Source organism: Ovis aries, chromosome 5 (genome assembly GCF_016772045.2).
Source record: "Ovis aries strain OAR_USU_Benz2616 breed Rambouillet chromosome 5, ARS-UI_Ramb_v3.0, whole genome shotgun sequence".
NCBI classification, from domain to species: domain Eukaryota; kingdom Metazoa; phylum Chordata; class Mammalia; order Artiodactyla; family Bovidae; genus Ovis; species Ovis aries.
The window spans coordinates 22,193,134-22,215,911 of record NC_056058.1 but is presented as its reverse complement, the minus strand read 5'-3'; the positions used below and the strand labels follow the sequence as shown (position 1 = coordinate 22,215,911).

The 22,778-nt window shown below is 36.2% G+C and overlaps 1 protein-coding gene across 3 annotated transcripts in view; it reads left to right on the top strand.

The window, feature by feature from the left end:
* The window catches only part of ADAMTS19 (ADAM metallopeptidase with thrombospondin type 1 motif 19), a 265,725-nt gene that overhangs the window by 237,560 nt on the left and 5,387 nt on the right, over nucleotides 1-22,778 (top strand). The window lies entirely within an intron of this gene.

Genomic DNA, 22,778 nt, shown 5'->3' with positions numbered 1-22,778 from the left:
TTATTTTGGATTGTACATAGAAGAAATTGAAAGGAGCAGAATTCTTGAAGTCCTTTAGTCAGATCAGGTAGACACAATTTCGTTCACAGGTGAACAGTGAGTTTATTCATCTTAGTGGTAATATTTAAAATTTATCAATTAAGAACTTTATGGGTTGTAGAAAATAGCTCAGATATTCACTTTAAAAGTATTAATAAATCCCATGTTTTTAGATATAATTCTGATCATATCTGAGTGAAAAGAGCTGTCAAATACTAACTTTAAGAAGTTTTAGTCAGATGATCCCTTGTGCCTTGCTCTGTTGAACCTGTTATCATGGATCTAATGTTCTAAGGCTTACAATAGACATAATAAATCTACTGTTATAAATTCCCTGCTGTATTACAAATGAAAAAAAAAAAATGGTGCCTGCCATGGGGCCAGGCATGGAGGGGCAAGTGATAGCTGTTCATGAATAAACCTAAAGGATATTCTGGAAGAAATATTTTCATTTTACAACTTTCTTCGGTTAGTCAGCCTCCTTGTTATTACTCAAAAAGAAATCCATGCCATTTAAAATCTATTTTCTTATGATTTTCATGCCTTTTTTCTCCAATGAATGTTTGTATATTAACTTTGCATATGAATTCTCACTGAACTATATTGTTTCCCCGTCTTTGAACATTGGGACTCTACAAGGTACATTTGTCAACAATGTAAATCTGTCCCTGACTACCGAATTAGGAAATAACCCAATCCCTGCAGCTTTTAGTTGGTGAACCATATAAGGAAACTTCACACTTCAGAGTAAGTAACTTTTAGACAAAAGAGAATTCTAAATTGACCATAAATAATTAATTTCATGTTCAGGCTTTAGAGTTCCCACTTCTAAGAGACAAATAGAGTGATGGGGAAAGATATGACTTGCAAGTCAAGAACATGGGGTTCAGCTAGGACTCCCTTATTGACTGCTTCTGTGTCTAATTCCTTAAGAGTGAAATAAGGAAAATAGATAACACCGTTATTTTCGATCCATTTTTATATTAACACCTCATTTGACACTGAAAGTTTAAACTAGGTTAAGGAAATGAATGTACTCCTTGCGGGAGTGTGAGGAGGATCACCTATTGCTCCCTATCAGTTGTAGAAATCTTGTGTTTGTTTGTTTTGGCTAGCGAAATTCTAGATGTTTTCCCAAAATGAAATAATTCTGCTCTAAGAAAAAGTTTTAAAATGACTCAAATAAATGAGCAATATTCTTCCAACTTCATTAATAGAAATATTCTAAGTGATAACCCTAGTTAACTACAAAAAGCAAAATTATTACAGAAAATAGAAGGTCCAGATATTATAATTGTGACCCAGAATGCTAAGCTCCCACATTGCTACATATGGAAATAAGGCTAGCAAATCTTATTTATATGACAAATACTATTGCAATTGATTAATAAATGTGCCTGTTTTGTGGCCTCTGGTCAAATCTTAAGCCAAATCAAAATTAACTGGGGAGATCATAGAAAACATTGATTTGTGCTAAGCCTGAAAAAATTTTTTTTTCAATTTTACCACAGTTTACATGTATGTAGGACTTCCCTGGTAGCTCAGTGGTAAAGAACCTGCCTGCCACTGCAGGAAATGGGGGTTCCACCCCTGGGTAGGGAAGATTCCCTGGAAGAGGAAATGGCAACCCAGTCCAGTATTCTAGCCAGAAGAATCCCACAGACAGAGGAGCCTGGCATGCTGCAGTCCATGGGATGGCAAAAGAGTCAGACATGACTTAGCAACTAAACAACAGTTTTTAAATAGGCTTGTGTTGAATTAGTTTAAATTCATCTTTGTTATGTTACTCCATTGCTACCTAGCTAGAATAGCCTTTCTGAGTAAAGAAAGTAATGGATAGATCTAATAAATACTCATTTTTACTCAGTGACTTTTAACCTTTGTTGCAGTTTGCTTGTGTAGAAGATCCAGTTATACTGTATTTTCTATTCTTTTTATGAATGTCTGTTCTTTCCCTTGAAGCTGTTTTCTTTCTTTTTTTTTTTAGTCTTAACATAACAGTTTCAAACAGCATGCACAAATTAAAGCCAGTGGCTCCATGCAAGCTTTATTGATTTCTCCCCTCTTGTTTTACCCTTAATGTATCACTTTCATGTTCAAATGAAGACCATCCCAAAATAATTACCAAAAAAAAAAAGAATGGTGCTCTGATTATTAAGTTTCGGTGATTAAAGCATTCATGGACAGAGGAAACACATAGATCTCTTATTTTTATCAGCTGTGTTCCTGGAATCCGAATAACAACAAGATGTGTGCAATTATGGGTCAATTTCTGTGCTCCTCTGAAGTCAGTTAATCTGTCAGTTTCATTCAAATTCTACTAATTTTTTTAAACCCTTGATAAACCTAAATGGACTTAAAATTAAATCCTGGGTTGGCTTTAATCAGGTTTATTCAGTGGACTCTCCATAAGGTCTAAGCTCTGAAATCCTGCTTTTCCCTCAATAATATTGATGAATCATTAGCAATTCAGTAAAATATGTATATGTTCTCAGGTTTTTCCACTGTCTAAAAGTCACTGACCACTGTTGAGCCAAGGTAATATTGGCTAAATGGAGGGTTACTAGGAATATGGCTTATGCCTCAAACTGTGTTCACAGCATTTGTATCAGCCTATATAATTCCTAGCATTTACAATGTAATGATTTTGTGTACACAGTGGGAAAAATTGCTCTCAGCTGAGAGGAAAAAAGGTATAAATCCAGGTATACCCAAAGAAAAATTTCCTATCATATAATTGTTAGCTCTGATTTCAAAGTAGATGTAATATGGCCTTTATTAAACATTGCTAATGTTTATTTCATCGAGACTAGAAAGTTGGCAATAATAAGGCAAAAACAATCTGGTTGCTTTGTTCTGGCTTGAGTTAACTGTTGAAATAATCATATGCCACATTCTGATATATATTCGGCCTTAGGGTCTTTCCTGGGAAAGCAAAACATGACCCATCTGTTTCCTGGCATTATAAATCTGTGTTTACTCATTTAAACTGTCCTAAGCGTAGAACACTGACTTGAAAAAAATAATGTAGTCTCTTATGCTTAATGAAATGCCATATTTTCTGGCTGAATTTGATCTTTCTGCCTTTACTTAAAATTCTGAAACTTCTCATTTTCATTATTGGAGGCCAATAGATAAGCAAATAAAAGAGTATTATTTTATCTACTTTCTATACAGAGTTTGGTCCTTCATCAAGCTTTTATAGAATAAATTTTTCGGTATAGTATTAAGAAATGATTTATACGTATTCAAGTGAACTTTAAAGACCAAACAGAACACCTTGGAATTGCACATAATTGTGGCTTATTCTTGGATTCCATACATACTGTACAATTTAAACTTACTATAACCCTGTAAAATTCCAGAAGATGACTAGATTTGGCCACATTCCAAATTATGACATGATTAATAGAGTTTTGGGTAGGAGAGTGTGAGTCTTTTGTAATTATATAATTGAAAATAATGTAGTGGAAGCACAAGAAATCATTCTGAGTGATTTAATTATATAGGTAATATGGTATAGCTTTGTTTAGAAGTAGTAAATATTTAAGCTTGCAGTATGGTGAGTTATTTTTAACTTACCTGCAAAAGGAAACCGCAGTTATATTCAGTATATTCATTTGAATAGAAGAAGAATCTAAAAACAAAGGTCATTTTTTCTAATGAATAGGGGAATTACATCAAACTAATACTTGCTTTCTAACTATAAAAATAACATTTAAGTTGGATCTTCCCTGGTGGTCCATTGGCTAAGACTCCACACCCCCAAGGCAGGGGGGCCCGGGTTTGATTCCTGGTCAGGGAACTAGATCCCACTTGCTACAACTAAAGATTCCACATGCCACAGTTAAGACTGGAGCAACCAAATAAATAAATACTTTAGAAAATAACAGTTTTGTTAATAGGAATCCTACTTATTTTGAGATCATTCTCATAGTAAAGATTTTCTAAAGCAGTCTCAAAATGGCATTTTATGATGATTTTTTTGCATTTTCTCTGAGAAGCATTGTAAATAAAACTCAAATCATATTGATTGCTTGATAATTTATTTCTGTAACTGTGAAAGACTTGAATATATCTGGATTATTTTTAGTCAGAATAATTTTCTGAATACATATGCTTCAAATACCATTAAAATCCACCTGGTGTATTATATTGTCCTGCTGCTGCTGCTGCTAAGTCGCTTCCGTCGTGTCCGACTCTGTGCGACCCCATAGACGGAAGCCCACCAGATTCCCATGTCCCTGGAATTTTCTAGGCAAGAACACTGGAGTGGGTTGCCATTTCCTTCTCCAATGCATGAAAGTGAAAAGTGAAAGGGAAGTCGCTCAGTCGTGTCTGACTCTTAGCGACCCCATGGACTGCAGCCTACCAGGCTCTTCTGTCCATGGGATTTTCCAGGCAAGAGTACTGGAGTGGGGTGCCATTGGACTCAGTAATAACTATGGGAAAATAAGTGTGCCACTTCCTGTGTCATTACCTATCTATTTTTTTAAAAGAAGTTCAAAAAGAGACTTAAATTATCATGTAAATCTTGCCAGTACTTTAAGTAATGCTCTTTGTGTAATCAAGATATAGAACCTTAAAGTAGTCTCATACTGCATAATTATTAAGTTAAAGCAATTCATAACAGGCACTTTATCCAGATTGGTCAGCAGTCAATATAAATAAGTGGCTTGGTGGTTTGCACCATTTCGCATGTCCCTGGAAAACATTCTTTTATTTCTTGCTGTTTGTTATAGTGGACTCCGAGACGAATTGCTTGTTCCCAGATCTCATAGGTCCTTGGCCTGATGATTTGCCTTCAGCTTTCTACATAGAAGCTTGTCATTCCAATTAACATTGACAGTGGTAGTTGTGACTTATCACCATTTGTAGGAAATTATGAAAATTACATAAGACATTTCACTGAAGGAAAACTTAGGAATCAATGAAGGAAACTTAAAACTTGATCAGAGCAATCAAGAATATCCTAAAACAAATTACTAGATGATACCACATTTTAAGTTATGTATCTCTACAGCCTAGTGTTGCTACATTAAAAGAAAAGGAACCAAAAAAAAAAAAAAAGGAAAGAAAACCGAGATCCAAAAATTGAAGAACAGGGAGTTCTTGTTACCCAGTGGCTAGGATAGAACCTTTTGACTATGGATTCTTACATAGGTGGACTGATGCAGTCACCCCACTCCAACTCAATCAACTTACAGAATGTTCCAGAATTCAAATGAATATATGTATAGATCGCTGGTTTCTAATACAGCTAAACTAAGTGGGCTGTTACAGGTTAGTAGAAGGAAGCTCAATCACTTGTTAGAAGGATTTCCCTTTCAAATTTGAAGAAATTATTAGCAGTAACAGTAAATAAATTAAATATCCTACTAGAATGTAAAAATAGAAATGTTAAGTATATTCTGAAACTAGAGAATAAAAGTAATTAATAAAATGAGAACTGCTAGATGGAGAAAATATATTGTTAAGTAGATTGATTAGTAAATTTAATATTTACCAAAGACCTGAATGTCATCATTTTATGACTGAATTCATATTAATTTATGAATTCTTGCATTTCCAGAATTATGTTGCATGGCAAACTCATTCATTAGGATATGAGAGAAATACTGTAGTTAAAGATAATCAAATAATCTATGCTTAAAGAATATTCAGATCCTTTAGCATTCTTCTGTACATGGCAGGTCCCAAAGAGAGACTTTGTGAAGTGCAAATCACTCAGCCGGTTTTGAGTCTTTGCAACCCCATGAACTATAGCATTCATGCAATTTTCCAGGCCAGAATATTGGAGTGGGTAGCCTATCCCTTCTCCAGGGGAACTTCCTGACCCAGAAATTGAACCAGAGTCTCCTGCGTTGCAGGCGGATTCTTTACCAGCTGAGCTATCAGGGAAGCCCTAAGAGAGACTCTGGTATTTCACTTTTCTTTTCTTTCTTTTTTTTTTTAATACCAAGAATCACTTTTACAGAGTATGTAGCTAGTTTGTTATTTAGTATAACACACTTTAGAAAAGCTTACAATAGATTAAATTTCAAAATCTAGCTTTGTAAATATTTTTTCTACCTTGATTAGTAGATTGAAACCAAACTGAAATAGTCTGTAATCCAGAAAACTGTTCTTGAGATGGATTAGCATTTCTATTTAGTATTATTTTCTAATTATATCTACAAGTCTATTGATATTTGGAGAAGATAACTGCTTATCATTTTTATGCTTATAGATAATCTCATAAGATAGGAAAATTTGAGCAGCTGCACAATTAACAAATATGAATCTATCATCTGTGTGCGTGCACTCAGTCATGTCCGACTCTATGTGACCCATGGACGATAGCCTGCCAGGCTCCTCTCTCCATGGAATTTTCCAGGCGAGAATGCTAGAGTGGATTGCCATGCCCTCCTCCAGGGGATCTTACTGACCCAGGGATCTAACCTGCCTCTCTTGCGTCTCCTGCATTGGCAGGCAGCTCTTCACCAGTTGAGCCACCAGGAGTGCCTCTGAATCTATGATCCTGAGTTCTATAATTGTTAACTCAGTCAGTGACTTAAAGAAATCAAAGACTATGGGCTTAATTTTAAGCATACAGGCATTGAGAAAACCTATCCCACAATATCCTAAAGAAGAGATATTTTGCAATATAGGAACATTTACTTTAAAAAATGCACTTATCTCTGAGTAGGCAGGCAGTTCATACTGAAGAAATTCCTCAATGATATATAAGATGCTTCTCCTCAAAAAAGGCTTTCTATTATTTTGTTTAGATACATCCACCAAGTGTTTACCCAACTTGGTACTCACCATTCTATCTGAAAAAGACAGCCGTCTTCTAAACCATGCACAAAATCCCTGAACTGTCGGCTATCAAATTGTTTTGTCTCTGTCTCTTTGTACTGCCAGAGAATGGGACATTTTTGCATTGTTATTATTTTTATTTTTAAGATCTCCTCAGAGTCTTGTCTATTGCCCCAGATATATTTTAAAAATTGAGTTTTCAAAATATTCCTAATTATTCAATGTAATTAAATGCTTTTGGCTGGTATTATTAAACATAGCAGAAATATATTAGCTTAAAAAGAATGAAGCGCACATACTGTGTGTATGTCTTCTATCTAAAGAAAATGTATAATTTAAAGAGATTGAAGGAGTGTCTCTATGTATATGTTCATTGTCAATATCATATTTTCATATATATGTATAATTATGTTATAAATTCAGGTATAAGAGCATTTTTAACATCTTTTGGATTGGAAAATAGGGAGAAATATTTTTTTTTAATCTACAGGGTTTAAAAATACTGTCTTCTTAATAGATCCTTGAAAAGTCACTAGAATCTTAAAATAATGTTGTCAGTTCTTTTGTGCTGCATACCAGGATATCTATAATTTTACCTTCTAAACCATACCCAGAATTAATTCAGCAAATATATGTCACTGAGTTAAAAATTATTCTTGATGTCCTTTATAGGTGTGGAGTATGGAGCAGGCCAAAGCTCATTTTGGGGACATTGAACTTCAATAGGTGGGGCAGGGTAGAGTGTCACAGAAACATATAATGAAATTTGTTGGCTGTATAAAATTAAAATCAGAAGTTTTAGCACTGACTGTTTTTTACTTAGATTTAGGGAAGTATATGTTCATCAAATACCAGAGGATATCCAGCGGCAGATATAACCAGATCACCAGGACACCCAGAGAAGGAGATAGATACATTGCAAGGAAAAATAGGCAAATGATCAGCTAGTTAGAAAGGCATCATGCTAAGTCACTTCACTCATGTCTGACTCTTTGTGACCCATGAACTGTAGCCCACCAGGCTCCTCTGTTCTTAGGATTCTCCAGGCAAGAATACTGGAATGGGTTGTCATTTCCCCGTCCAGGAGACCTTTCAAACCCAGGGGTCGAACCCACGTCTCTTGCATCTCCTTCATTGGCAGGTGGGTTCTTTACTAGTAGCACCACCTGGGAAGCCCAGAAAGGCATCAGATGGATGCATAAAGTAATGAAGGGGAAAATTGTCTTAACAAACAGGTCCCTGCCCTGCTTCAAGTTAACTCTGGCTCTCCAGCCTCAGTATAGCTACAGTGCACAACCTGCAGCAGTCTTCTGTGCAGAAGAGCAGGTCCTTAGGCCCCCTAACCTCAGCCCCCACATCTGCCAAAGGTGCCAGAGCAACTCAATGTCTCCCTGAATTTCAAAATACTCTGTGCAAGTAAAAGTTATAGTTTTCCGGGCTGAAAAACTTGCAGAGATAGTGGTTCTATGTTATGAGATAGGAAAGCCTAGAGGTGAACCAAGTTGGAGGGGAAGGACTGTGAATTCTATTTGGGCTGTGCTTCATCATCTTTTATGTCAGTGATGTGTACAGTCAAAGGAAAAACATTGCTGAGTTACACAAACACCTTAGGAGACAAAAGCACAAATAACAGAATGGATAATAAAAATACATACTTTATAACTTTATTTACTATGTATAGAATATATACGAGTCCATAAAGAAGAACTAAAACTAACAAACGTGTTTAAAAAATAAACACACACACACAGCTCCAGGGCTCAGCAAGGCAACATGAGAGAAGTGGGTTGGGGGGTAGTCTGGGTCTGCCATACAGAGGAAACAGTTTCTACTAAATTCTGCCCAGTTGCTTCCACATACATATTCTCATACTGCTTCTAAAATTGGATAGTATCAAATTTTCTATCATTTTGATACGTGAAAAAAAATCTTATTTTGAAATGTACACATTCTTAGACTCAACAGCTCCATTGTCATAGAATTTTCTTACAGACATCCTCACATAATTTACTCATTATGTTTATGAAGATGCTCATTGCAGTCTTGTTTGGAACAACACACACTTGAAAATAACCCACCCATCCATTAACTAGTTATATGACTCATAATACTATACACAGTGGAATACTGTCATTTTTAAAAGTGTATTTATATATACATAATGATGAAAAATTTCTCCAAGACCTACTATTAAATAGTAAATATTATGTAGAAGAGTTACATAGTATAAACTAAAGTTATTTACATGTATTGTTTTTATACATATTAATATTTCTCTATACAGATATACAAAGAACAATTTATTTGAATTACATTGAAGGAAAGGATCTTCTGTACTTAAAATTCTACCCCCATCTCCATAAATTACCTTTCATTTTATAAACTGGTGAATGCTTTCTGTCAGAAATTAAAATTCTTTCTTAATAGTTATATTTTTCATGTTTCCATCTCAAAAATGATTGATGTCATAAATATAGACAGATGCTAAGTGAATATTATATAATTTCTGTGAAGGGAAGAGGATTTGGTGAGTTAGGTAATTGGTGAGACAACTTGGTGTTGTCTTGGAATAAGACAGCCCTCGGTTTGAATTCTGAATTTTCTGGTCAGTAAATTACTGAAGCCAGATGAAATAATTTATGAAGAATTATTAGCAAAGTATCAGTTACACAGTAACTAAATAAATGCTGACTATTTGTATTGTAGTGTCAGTAGAGATAGGGAAAATGGTTGGCTTTGAGAAACTGTTATGAGGTTAAAATGAAGAGAAGCAGGGTTGATCTTCTGTGTGAGGTGAAAAGGAGGGAGGGATTCATGTGTTTAAAAGGAATCCCACATTCACATGAGATAGGAAGTCCTAGAGATGAATCTGGAGAAGGCAATGGCACCCCACTCCAGTACTCTTGCCTGGAAAATCCCATGGATAGAGGAGCCTGGTAGGCTGTAGTCCATGGGGTCGCTAAGAGTTTGGCACTACTGAGCAACTTCACTTTCCCTTTTCACTTTCATGCGTTGGAGAAGGAAATGGCAACCCACTCCAGTATTCTTGCCTGGTGAATCCCAGGGATGGGGGGAGCCTAGTGGCCTGCCGTCTATGGGGTCGCACAGAGTCAGACACGACTGAAGTGACTTAGCAGCAGCAGCAGCAGCAGCAGCAGAGATGAATCAAGTTGGAGGGGAAGGATTGTGAATTATGTTTCATGTGCCCATGAGCGAATTTAATGCTGATATCTAGTAGGTAGATCAGAGGAAAGGAATGGGATGGAGTATACATTTTGGAATCACCAACGTGTAGGCAGTGTTTAAATCTTGAAGTATAAGCGGGCCCGAAGATGAGGAAGAAACGTGGCAGCCATGGAAAACTCCTTTCTTTAAAGGCATGTGAGAAAAGAAGCAACTGCTAGTAAAAGGGACTGAAAAGGGGGTACTCACAGCAACAGGAGGAAAGGTCATGAGAAACAAGAAAGAAAGCATGCTTAGGAATGTTCAATGAAATCGAAGCTCAGCGGGACTTGAGGGGATGCTAGTTCTTTATTCTCAAACATTAGCTGCTATAGGGCCGTGTCAGTGGCATTCTCCTATTTTCTCAAAACAGAGTTCTTCATTTTGTTTCCTTGAAATATATCCCACTCCCAGTTTCCTTTTTCTTGAATAATGTCAGTGCCATCTTCCCCAACACACATGCAGAAGGTATCCCTCACACTTTCTGTTCTATTCACAAGTAGAGTGTTCTTCACTCCCTTTCAATAAATACTTTTATTAAAAAATGCCATAATATCATATAAGAAACTAATCGCCAGTCCAGGTTCACTGCAGGATACAGGACGCTTGGGGCTGGTGCATTGGGATGACCCAGAGGGATGGTACATGGAGGGAGGTGGGAGGAGGGTTCAGGATGGGGAACACGTGTACACCCGTGGCAGATTCATGTGGATGTATGGCAAAACCAATACAATATTGTAAAGTAATTAGCCTCCAATTAAAATAAATAAATTTAAATTTAAAAAAATAAAGGCCTTTTATTTTTTTTTGATTTAGATAAACTCCTTTTTTTTGTTGTTTTTTATTTTTTAAATTTTAATATCTTTAATTCTTACATGCGTTCCCAAACATGAACCCCCCTCCCACCTCCCTCCCCATAACATCTCTCTGGGTCATCCCCATGCACCAGCCCCAAGCATGCTGCATCCTGCGTCAGACATAGACTGGCGATTCAATTCTTACATGATAGTATACATGTTAGAATGTCATTCTCCCAAATCATCCCACCCTCTCCCTCTCCCTCTGAGTCCAAAGGTCCGTTATACACATCTGTGTCTCTTTCCCTGTCTTGCATACAGGGTCGTCATTGCCATCTTCCTAAATTCCATATATATGTGTTAGTATACTGTATTGGTGTTTTTCTTTCTGGCTTACTTCACTCTGTATAATCGGCTCCAGTTTCATCCATCTCATCAGAACTGATTCAAATGAATTCTTTTTAACTGCTGAGTAATACTCCATTGTGTATATGTACCACAGCTTTCTTATCCATTCATCTGCTGATGGACATCTAGGTTGTTTCCATGTCCTGGCTATTATAAACAGTGCTGCGATGAACATTGGGGTACATGTGTCTCTTTCAATTCTGGTTTCCTCGGTGTGTATGCCCAGCAGTGGGATTGCTGGGTCATAAGGTAGTTCTATTTGCAATTTTTTAAGGAATCTCCACACTGTTCTCCATAGTGGCTGAATAAATATTTTCACCATGACTAGAGTTCAGTTCAGTTCGGTCGCTCAGTCATGTCCGACTCTTTGCGACCCCATGAATCGCAGCATGCCAGGCCTCCCTGTCCATCACCAACTCCCGGAGTTCACTCAGACTCACATCCATCAAGTCCATGATGCCATCTCATTCTCTGTCGTCCCCTTCTCCTCCTGCCCCAATCCCTCCCAGCATCAGAGTCTTTTCCAATGAGTCAACTCTTTGCGTAAGGTGGCCAAAGTACTAGAGTTTCAGCTTTAGCATTATGCCTTCCAAAGAAATCCCAGGGCTGATCTCCTTCAGAATGGATTGGTTGGATGTCCTTGCAGTCCAAGGGACTCTAAAGAGTCTTCTCCAACACCACAGTTCAAAAGCATCAATTCTTCGGCGCTCAGCCTTCTTCACAGTCCAACTCTCACATCCATACATGACCACTGGAAAACTATAGCCTTGACTAGAGGTAACAACTTATAATGTGCTTCTGTACCCTCAGACTGCCCTCTTGCAGATTCATTCATTCATAGGGATGGCTTCACCACTCTAACCAACGGTTCAAACAGTTTCAGAGAATTGGCATTGGCTTTACTGTCAACTAAAGGACTTTACTGTCAACTAAGACTTCCCTTGTGCCTCAGACGGTAAAGCATCTGCCTACAATGTGGGAGATGTAGGTTTGATCTCTGGGTCGGGAAGACCCTCTGGAGAAGGAAATGGCAATCCACTCCAGTACTGTTGCCTGGAAAATCCCGTGGATGGAGGAGCCTGGCAGGCTACTGTCCATGAGGTCGCAAAGAGTCGGACACGACTGAGCGACTAAAACTTTCACTTTCATGTACTCACTCTGATGTTCAACGCTTTCTATATGCTGATCTTAACCTACCTATTGAGAATCATCTCTTTGTTCTCATTAATTCGGTATCTCCAGTAAGCTCAGACCTGAGAAGTTTGTACTTTTACAATCTCCACGTCTTTGTATATACACTTTATCACTAAAATGTATTTTTTTTTCCAACCATCCAAGTCCTTTAAGGACTATCTCAAGTACCTCATTTCCCCAATAAATAACAAAATGTGTTTTGCACTTATCGACTAGATTAATTTTCCTCAATTATTTACTGCCTTACATTGTTGCTGTCTTAACCCTTTAAGCCCTTTCACATATTTCTCTGAATGAACATAGCATAGCATGACAAGCAGTGATTTTTATTGAATAAAGAACTGCTTAAACTGTTTTCATCGAGTAAGCAAAAAATGTATGATACATCTAAGCATTGTATTTCTTTTCTTCTGATCTATTTTTCTGACTGTAGTTCTATAACAATTACAATGTTTCATATATTTTTCTAGGAAAAATTAGTAACTAGCTTGTCTTTCTCCAGGAATATTAAGGTAATCAATATAATTTTATGTAAACATGCAACTCCCTTGACCTTTTTCTGTATGGTATATCAAACTACTTAAAACTGTGATTTTTTTTTAATAAAAAAAGTAAATCCAGCCATATTTGTGTAACGAGCTATTTAAACCTGAAGGATGCTGCAGGTTGAGCTTCAAGGAAGCTGGCAGACCTGTTTTGCATTGTCTGGAATTCATGTGTCAATACCTGACAGAAGGTTGGGGAGCAATGATCTAACCTAGAAGGAAGGCAGCAGATAGAAACAAAGCACAGTTAAGAATTTTCTCTGTGAACTGGGAAATATTTGGTATATTTCAGGTTGGAATAAGTTAAAGGTTGCTATATAATGTACTCTGTACTACTTTAAATCAAGATTTTATTTACTGAAAACAAAATAAAAAACACACACTTACTCTAACATGGCTGCAGAGGATCTGATCCATTTTTGACATAGGGTTGTTATACTAGACCTGGAAAGTATTTAATTGGAAAAGGAAATTCAATCACTGTCTTTCCAAACAACTGTCTCTGGTGGGAAGATGTTTCCCTGGGATGATAGTGATAAAATAGAAATGTACTGCTGGTCTTTTTTCACCTCTGCAACATCCTGTGATTCATAAGCTCAGCACTGACAGAACTGCGAATATGCCCAAGACTTTGTATGTATTAATTGCTTCTTAATGTAAAACATCTTGTTTTAATTCCATCATTGTGGTGATCAGTGTATATAATTTGATATAAAAAATGATTGGGGTGATTATTATGACCTTTCATAACACATTCAGTTCTCTGCTAATCGTTCTTAAGCAATCTGCTTGATTTTTGCCACACACATTTCCTTGATTTGCAGTAACTCTATGCAAACATTCTCATGAAAGAGACAAAAATAGTTGAGCTGTAGAACCAAGCGATGAATTAATTAAACACATATGCAAAAAAATCCTCAATGTCTGACCTCTAGGAATACATTCAATCCCAAATATCCATGTGTTAAATAAAGCAGATGAACTATGTTTAAAGATGTTGCAACACTGACCAAAATAAATTGCAAACCTTAAAAAACAAAGCTAACTTTTGTTCCTTAGTATGCTTGTTTCACACTCACTTTATTAAAAAGTTTAAAGATGGAACTGCCAAACATATACATAAATGAATAGGAATGCTGTGCTAATAATTTCCAGTAGAAGTCATCATTTAGTTTCCTTACGAGGTCCACACTCCACTGTGAATGCTACTTCACTCTCGTTAAACTACTTTGGAATAATCCATTTATTCCCAAAGACAAATTATCCAAGTCAATGCTGTTAACCTTGTTGGAGATTGGCACTTATCATTATAAATTATATCAGGTTCTATAAGATTGTCTATTATATTGGTTAAAAAAAGTTCTGTCTGCCAGTGACAATTTTCTCTTAATTTAGGAATTCCTATTTCTTACAGAGGCCAGCTGGAAATGAGTAAAGCATTACAGAGCCTTCCTTAGCTGTTGGCCTGGAGAATACACATTCTCTCCAGAATATATATCTTTGGCACAGTCTAGAAGGAAGGAATCTCGGGTAATCTCTATGCTGGCCAAGTGTGAGAATTATTATTTTTAACCCCTAAATATCCTGAAATTGGGGGATTTTTTTCAAGGAACTTAAAAGTAGACTAGTTATATTTCTTATCCAATAAAACTCCAAATAAATACAGTAGTATTTTTATTTCTGGGTTCCTGCCTCTTTGGTATAATGTTTAAAAGAATATTTTATGGGACTCGGCAGGTTGAAGAGTTTTACACTAACTTTAGAGTTTAACATGCACAGATTAACAGGCAAACAAGTTGATTATTTAACCTAAGTATACAAATTTACTTACAGCACAGTGTCCCGATTGGTTCCCAAACGTAGGTTATCTAAATATTCAGAGTAACAGCTAGCACTGAGCATTGCCTGTGTGCCTGTTCTGAAGTCCTGAAAGGAAAGGTGGAAACTAATATTTAACCAGTAACTTTAACGTTTGGCATTTTACCATAGGATCCCAATACTGAAGACTAGATAGGGAAATCTTTTGTAGCTGAAAGTTGCATATGCAGAATATATCTACTTGATCCTAGAACCCATGGAGCCCAGAATCAGTGCAAAAATCAGAAATCAATGGGAAACAATGAGTGTCTCTTCTCTATATAGAAGAGTAATTAAGAGATATTTATAGATATCCCATTCATAAAGGGTTTTTAAGTGAAATTAAGTTGTTCAGAAGCACGTAGGTTACTCCTTAGACAAAAGGACACTGTCCTTTGGTGAATTTGGCAGAGACATATCAGATAGATTATATCATGAGCCCTTATGGATATTCCTACATGATTCATGAACTTTCAGTGACAAATAATTTTGCACTTTACAAAAGTGGATTCAAGTGGTACTATGGATGAGCTTTGAGAACCTCCTAAAATCATGTTCACTGTCTTTGTCCCTCATTTTGACACTTTATAAACTTGTAGATAACCTATTTATTAGTGCCTGTGCAGTCACGTTTCACTCATGTCAGTGTATTACAGAGCATGTTTGCTTTTATTCACTAGTAGCTAGTGGATTTATGCCTCTAAGCATTGTGGTATTCATAGAAATTTGGGGGAACAATATATGTAGATTATTTTAAAAGATACGTATTCTTGATAAGCATACTCAAAGCCATCATGAAATGAATATTTCTATATAATAAAAATTTAGTAACAGAGTATACTCATTCCTTATATGTTTATTTGATCCACCAAAATGTATTTATACCAATATGCTATATAAGAGTTATTTATCCTCAGTGCATCAGATGAGGCTTGAAGAAGAATTTCATCAGGCCACAGTAATTTTATAGCACACACAGCATAGTGAAATTATAACATCCATAAAATGTCTCAGGATAAATGGCCTTTCCCTAAACACCTAGTATAAGGTGTTTACATATTTTTCCAAGTATTAAACCAAGTTCTTAGCAGCACTATTAATGCTATAAATAATACTGTCGGGATGAAATGTCCATGGTCCACTCTCACTAAAATTTGAACTTACTACAATTTTTGAACTGTGGTGGAAGCTCATCCATCTTTGTGGTGGGAGAAAGAATTCCACACCATGGCTGGTCCATGAGATGGACTTCCTGGCTATTCAGACTTCATTTCAACCCTTTGTTTTTAGGACAATGCCTCAGTTGAGAATTTGTTAAGAATTTTTTGAGTTTGTTTTGTTTCCTACTTTTTTTTCTATGTCCCTCATTTATTTACATTTATTCACAGACCACAAATTTTTCAGATCATGCTGGCATCTTAACCTGCTTTTATTGGCAAACCCTGCCCACTCAGGGCTAGCATCTAACTTAGCAAATATAACTTTCCAAGAGTTTACATCTCGATCACCAGACCCTTGTTGGCCATTTTTGGAATATGATAAACATGTGAGTTAGGTAAGTGTCTGCTGTACTCTTCCATCAGCTTGGATATTGCTTATTCATCCCCAAATATTTCCTTTTCAATTAGTTTATTCAGATGAAATTTTCTTAGGTAAAATAAAGTTCAGTTCACTTCAGTCGCTCAGTCGAGACCAACTATTTGCGACACCATGAATCACAGCACGCCAGGCCTCCCTGTTTATCACCATCTCCCAGAGTTCACCCAGACTCACGGCCATCGAGTCAGTGATGCCATCCAGCCATCTCATCCTCTGTCGTCCCCTTCTCCTCCTGCCCCCAATCCCTCCCAGCATCAGTGAGCTCTTATTGTGTGGTGTAACAATGACAAAAAGTTTTAAATAATGGAAATAGTTTTAAGGGTCTAGAATACATGATGTGAAAATGTTAGTCACTCAGTAATATCCGACTCTTGGCAACCCGAGACTGTAGGCCTCCCAGCCTCCACTGTGCATCAAATTTTCAGGGCAATAATACTGGAGTGAGAATGGTTCCAAATAGGGAAAGGAGTACGTCAAGGCTGTATTTTGTCACCCTGCTTATTTAACTTCTATGCAGAGTACATCATGAGAAACTCTAGACTGGATAAAGCACAAGCTGGAATCAAGATTGCAGGGAGAAATACCAATAACCTCAGATATGCAGATAACACCACCCTTATGGCAGAACCTGAAGAAGAACTAAAGAGCCTCTTGATGAAAGTGAAGGAGGAGAGTGAAAAAGTTGTTTTAAAATTCAACATTCAGAAAACTAAGATCATGGCATCTGGTCCCACCACTTCATGGCAAATAGTTGGGTAAACAGTGGAGAAAGTGACAGACTATATTTTTGGGCTCCCAAATCACTGCAGATGGTGACTGCAGCCATGGAATTAAAAGACTCTTACTCCTTGGAAGGAAAGTTATAACCAACCTAGATAGCATATTGAAAAGCAGAGGCATTACTTTGCCAAAAAAGGTCCGTCTAGTCGAGGCTATGGTTTTCCAGTAGTCATGTATGGATGTGAGAGTTGGTCTATAAAGAAAGGTGAGTGCCGAAGAATTGATGCTTTTGAACTGTGGTGTTGAAGTAGACTCTTGAGAGTCCCTTGGACAGCAAGGAGATCCAACCAGTCCATCCTAAAGGAAATCAGTTCTGAGTGTTCATTGGAAGGACTGATGTTGAAGCTGAACCTCCAATACTTTGGCCACCAGATGTGAAGAACTGACTCATTTGAAAAGACCTTGATGCTGGAAAAGATTGAAGGTAGGAGGAGAAGGGGATGACAGAGGATGAGATGGCTGGATGGCATCACTGACTCAATGGACATGAGTTTGCGTAAACTCCGGGAGTTGGCGATGGACAGGGAGGCCTGGCGTGCTGCAGTCCGTGGGGTCGCAGAATCTGACACGATTGAGTGACTGAACTGAACTGCATAGCCATTCCCTTCTCCAGAAATCTCATTTTAAGAGAGAATATAGTCTTCTTGCTAATTTGCTACCATTTGTATTCATTGTTCTCATTCATTAAACTATTTCTCTAATCATTTTAATAGTTCAGACTAAATTATTGAGGAAGTTTCCTTTGTCATATTTAGTGTTTGACATGAAAACTAATATAGACATAATTTAATACAATCTTAGAAATTGTCACTAAATATCCTAGGTCAAGAAAGAGTTTATTCTATTATCAGAGAAATCTATAATGATCTTATTTAAAGATAATGCTCAAGTACAGGGAATGTCATCATTTTCTCAGGTAGATTGAAATGATCAATACATTACGTCAAAACAAATTCTGTTTGCAGATACTTTAGGTGGAAAAGGGCGATTACTAGCATCATTTTTTTTCCTGTGCCTTGCTATTGAAGTTTGTTCTAAAGATTACTGTTTCCCTTTTTTACTATAGTAAACCTAGTACATCAAGATTGTGTTTCCTGTTTAGAATTAAAGACTTCTAATTCATGGAATTGATTCATGAGGCGCTTAGTTTCAAAGGTCCTTCAGGGCAATATTAAAACTGTTTGGGGAACAGACTATTTGTCAGACAGTACAAGTCTCTCTTTTTAAATAACTTTAGTCAGGAAACATTCCTTGTAAAAGAAAGATCAATGGCAGCTTATCTGGTACACTCTGTGGTGTTCTTTTTCTTTTTTTTACCAGTTGCTGGCAAATTGATTTTGACACTTTAGCATTCTGGCATTCAGTGGGCGTCTAGAGTGCTGCCTTGTCGCTAATGTATTTTAACCTAGTACATATGTGAAGAAGTTTAAAATATATTAGGAAAAAGATTGAAGGGAGGGAGCGAGGGAGAGAGCAAGGAAAGAAGAAAGGAAGGAAGAAAAAGGGAAAGAGAAATTCATTGAAATTGATCCGAGATCTGTAAAAACACAATGGAAGGAACATTGTATTTGGAAACAGAAGATTGCATTTGAGGTTTGTTTCTCCTTCACAAGGAAGATGTCTTTATCACTTTCTCCATGAGTCCTTCCCTGATCATCCCATTTGAATTGCTAAACCCCATAGCCCAGATTTTCCCAGTCTTCCTTCCCAGCTTTAGTTTCTCTATAGCACTTGTCAATATCTGATACACAATGTATTTTAACTCTTGACCTTTTCGCTTCCCACTAGTAGAGTGTAAACTGATTGCAGGCACAGATTTTTGTCCGTTTCATTTACTGTTATTTTCTGGTATCCAAAAGAGCACTTGACACATCAGAGAGTTTCACTAAAATCTGTTGATTGAGTGGATGAAAATGGGCTTCCCCGTTGGCTCAGCAGCAAAAGAATCCTCCTGCAGTGCAGGAGGCACAGGAAATCCAGGTTCTGTTCCAGGGTCAGGAGATGCCCTGGAGGAGGGCGTGCAACCTTGCCTGGAGAATCCCATGAACAGGGGAGCCTGGCAGGCTACAATCTGTGGGGTTGCGAAGAGTCGGATATTAGGTTTATGAGCATGATTAACCAAGGTATTATGTATAAAAGCATATTAGATAATGACTGGTTTATAATAGGTATTTCATGTGTCCATTTGCCATCTAATACATAGATCTATCAGTAAATCAACTACAGATAGTGTGACAGTGTATCCCAGATTACCCAGGACCATCCCTTTTTATGCCCATAGTCCACGAATAGTTATCAGAACTTCTTTCACAAGTGCTCTGATTTGGATGTTAAATTCTATGATCACTCTGTCTAAAGAGAAAGCATGCTACTTAATTGTCATTACGGCAAAATAGTTTATCTCATACCACATAGCCTGTGTTATAGTAACACAACTCAAAAAAAAAAAAAAAAGCCTTCTAATTAGGATAAGAGATTATTCCGCAGGATAGAGGAAAAAGAAATATTTCTGTTAACATGAAGAGAAATATTGGCAATCTTCTAGTATCGAGTGGTACTACATGTCCCATCTTTGATTTTAGTACATATTAGTTCAAACTCCAGTACAGTGTCATTAGCTGTGACACTGAGTGCATTTTGTTTCACTTATTTGCGCCTCTCTTTTCTCCTGTGTGTAAAAGGAGTAATAATAGTGCTCATGGGCTTCATATGAGATATTAAAATAAATGTAACCTGTATCTGGCATATAGGTTATGGCATATAATAGAGTTATATGCCAGTATCTGGCATATAATAGATCCTAAATAAACACCAGCTTCATAATATTAATCATTTCTGCTGTTTTTAGCTTCTGCACAGAACCCTGAACATGGTGGGTAATCAGTAAGTATTTGAAAAGCCAATAAACAATTGAATATTCTGAAAAATTCAAGCAAAATATAATTTTGAGACATTATTGGACTGCTATCATGCCAATGTTGGATAGTACAGTGAATAATTAGATAATGAATTTGCAGTCTTTACTGTTATACAGTGTCACTGCTTAAAAATTGCCTGACTGCAGTAACTTTTAATAATAAATTATTTGGAGTGTTTCCTTTCATAGTAATTTAGACCTGAAAGTGTAGCTATGATCTACCACAGTGCCTTACTTAACGAAAAGGAAAACAGTCCCAGGCACATTAAATTCTAGAGACCGTATTAGAGCCCTGGTCTCCTCATTTCAAGCCAAAACTATAGTGACTTTTCCTTTTAATATTTGTCTGTCTTTAATCATAATGATGTGATTTGAGAAGATATCCAATTATTCAGTAGTACCTTCTATAATAAAGTAGAAATAGTTTAGAAGATACTTTGGCATTTCAAATATGCCTGTTTATTTTTCATACATTTGAAATAAATTTTTACCACATATATTTTTAAAGAAAATGATTACTAGTAAAATCTTGATGTTTTTATTATTGAAGTATTCTAATAAAAATTATATTCTAAAGCTGTTAGGCTAATTTCATAATAAAGCTTATTCCATTCGTTTCAAAGGCAGAAATGATGCCATTTCAATTAAATGAACTTTTTTCTCTTTAATTTTCTAAAAAATAATTTATGGAAGCACTCTTCAACCATTATCTACTAAAACTGTGTATTCTGAGTTATCATGTATATATAGTTACTTTGTGATCCTGAAAAAAATGACATTACTTTGGTTTACACGTGTCCTTTGGAGTTAATATAAGATTAGTTGAAAGGGTTGGTAATAGTCTATGATTGATTACTAGACTTGTTTGACATGTGATTGAGAACCTTTTCTATTACTTCAAAAGGAGTTCATCTGTTATAAAATTTCTGTTCTTTTCATGTCTCCAATATTGTGATTACTTTCAAGATCTACAGAAATTTTAGAAGCAGATACTAGAATGATACATTTCCACACAAACTTAACCACTTAAAGTTTTTAGTTTAATTATTTGAGTTTTCCTGAAAATATTACTAAGAAGCATGTTGTCTGTATGCATATATCTATTAATAATATTAAGAATCTTCCAAAGGACAAAGACCATGTAAACAGTGACTCCTCTTATAATAGCTTTTAAATTATAATAAAGCTTAAACTAATAGAAGCATTTAGGTCCTGTAGAAGTTAATGAGAAAAAAAGTCAGATTTAAAAGGGTGTAATATCCAAGTTGTTCTTGTCACATGCAAAGAAGGTTTTATGTAGAAGTATTTATAGAATTTAGAAACATCAGTTATCTGTAAAGTAGATGCGTAAATGGCATGCACATACAATTGTTACTGTGTTATTCTTAGCTATTTTTGTACATGATATATAAGTTTTATTATTGAAAGTGATATGACAGTGAGCTTAATTTCAAGAATTTACCTAGAGACACACTAGATGCCTGAAATTTACCAAGAGACACACTAGATGCATGAAAAGATATTTATCAGAGATAAGAAGTAATACAAACTGGGCTACATCAAATGTAGAACATATACTATTGACCAGTGTTTCCCATACTCAGGCTGTGCAGCAAAATGACGTAGGTACTTTTTTTTTTCTTTTAATGTATATTCCCAGATTCCATCTGTTTCCTGCCTTAGGAATTCTAGGCTTTACAATATATAGTTAAAAAGATTTTTTTCCCAAGTGATTCTAAGGGATAGCCTCAGATAGATAGGTATATGGTTTTAAACCATAAATGTTGCATAAATATGCATGAGTTGCTGGGATAATTGTGGAACACTTTGTGAAGGTAGTGGATTTGAGATTGTGATTTGACAAGAGACCAGGCATCCGGAAAGGAATCCTTCTATGAGCACGGTTCTAGTTGTAGGAGTAGAAAGTACATGGACATGATTAGTGCTTTATAGAGCAAATGATTCCTAAAGCAGAGAGGTAGAAAATTAAATCTGAGGAGGTAAATGCCAGCCTGGACATTCAAGGATATTGGGGCTTTATCTCGTAGGCAATGGGCAACTCAATAATTGAAGTTTCTCGAAGGAGATTATGTATATAAAGCAATTTTAAAGGAATACATATTCTCTGTTAATATTTGTAATTGACTAGAAGGCTGGAGGCTAAAGACAAAGTGAACAGTAGCAGACAGACTTGAGGTGATAAGGGTTTGTGTAGAATGCTTCTGCTGATGAAAATAAAACGAGTTGGAACCCAAGATGATAGTAGAGGAAGAATTGAAAATTCTTGAGAAGAAAATGCAATCCTAATAATGACTTGGTAAAATATTAAGGGAAACAGTTATAAAATTGTGCCTGCATATCTAAAAGATGACAATCAGAAAGTATTGACCAGTTTTCAAGTAGAATATGCCGAGATCATGTTTTTAAATAGATCTAAGTTTTAAGAACTATTTGGCCAAATATGACTGAATCTTTATTGTAAAGAAAATATAACTAGTAAATAAATATTTTCAAAACACAAGCATATTCCCTCTGTCACGTGTAATTTTTATATTTTCTCATTCAGCTAGACCTCAGCTTATCTGTGTAACAAATTAAATCTAGTGATATACGTGGACC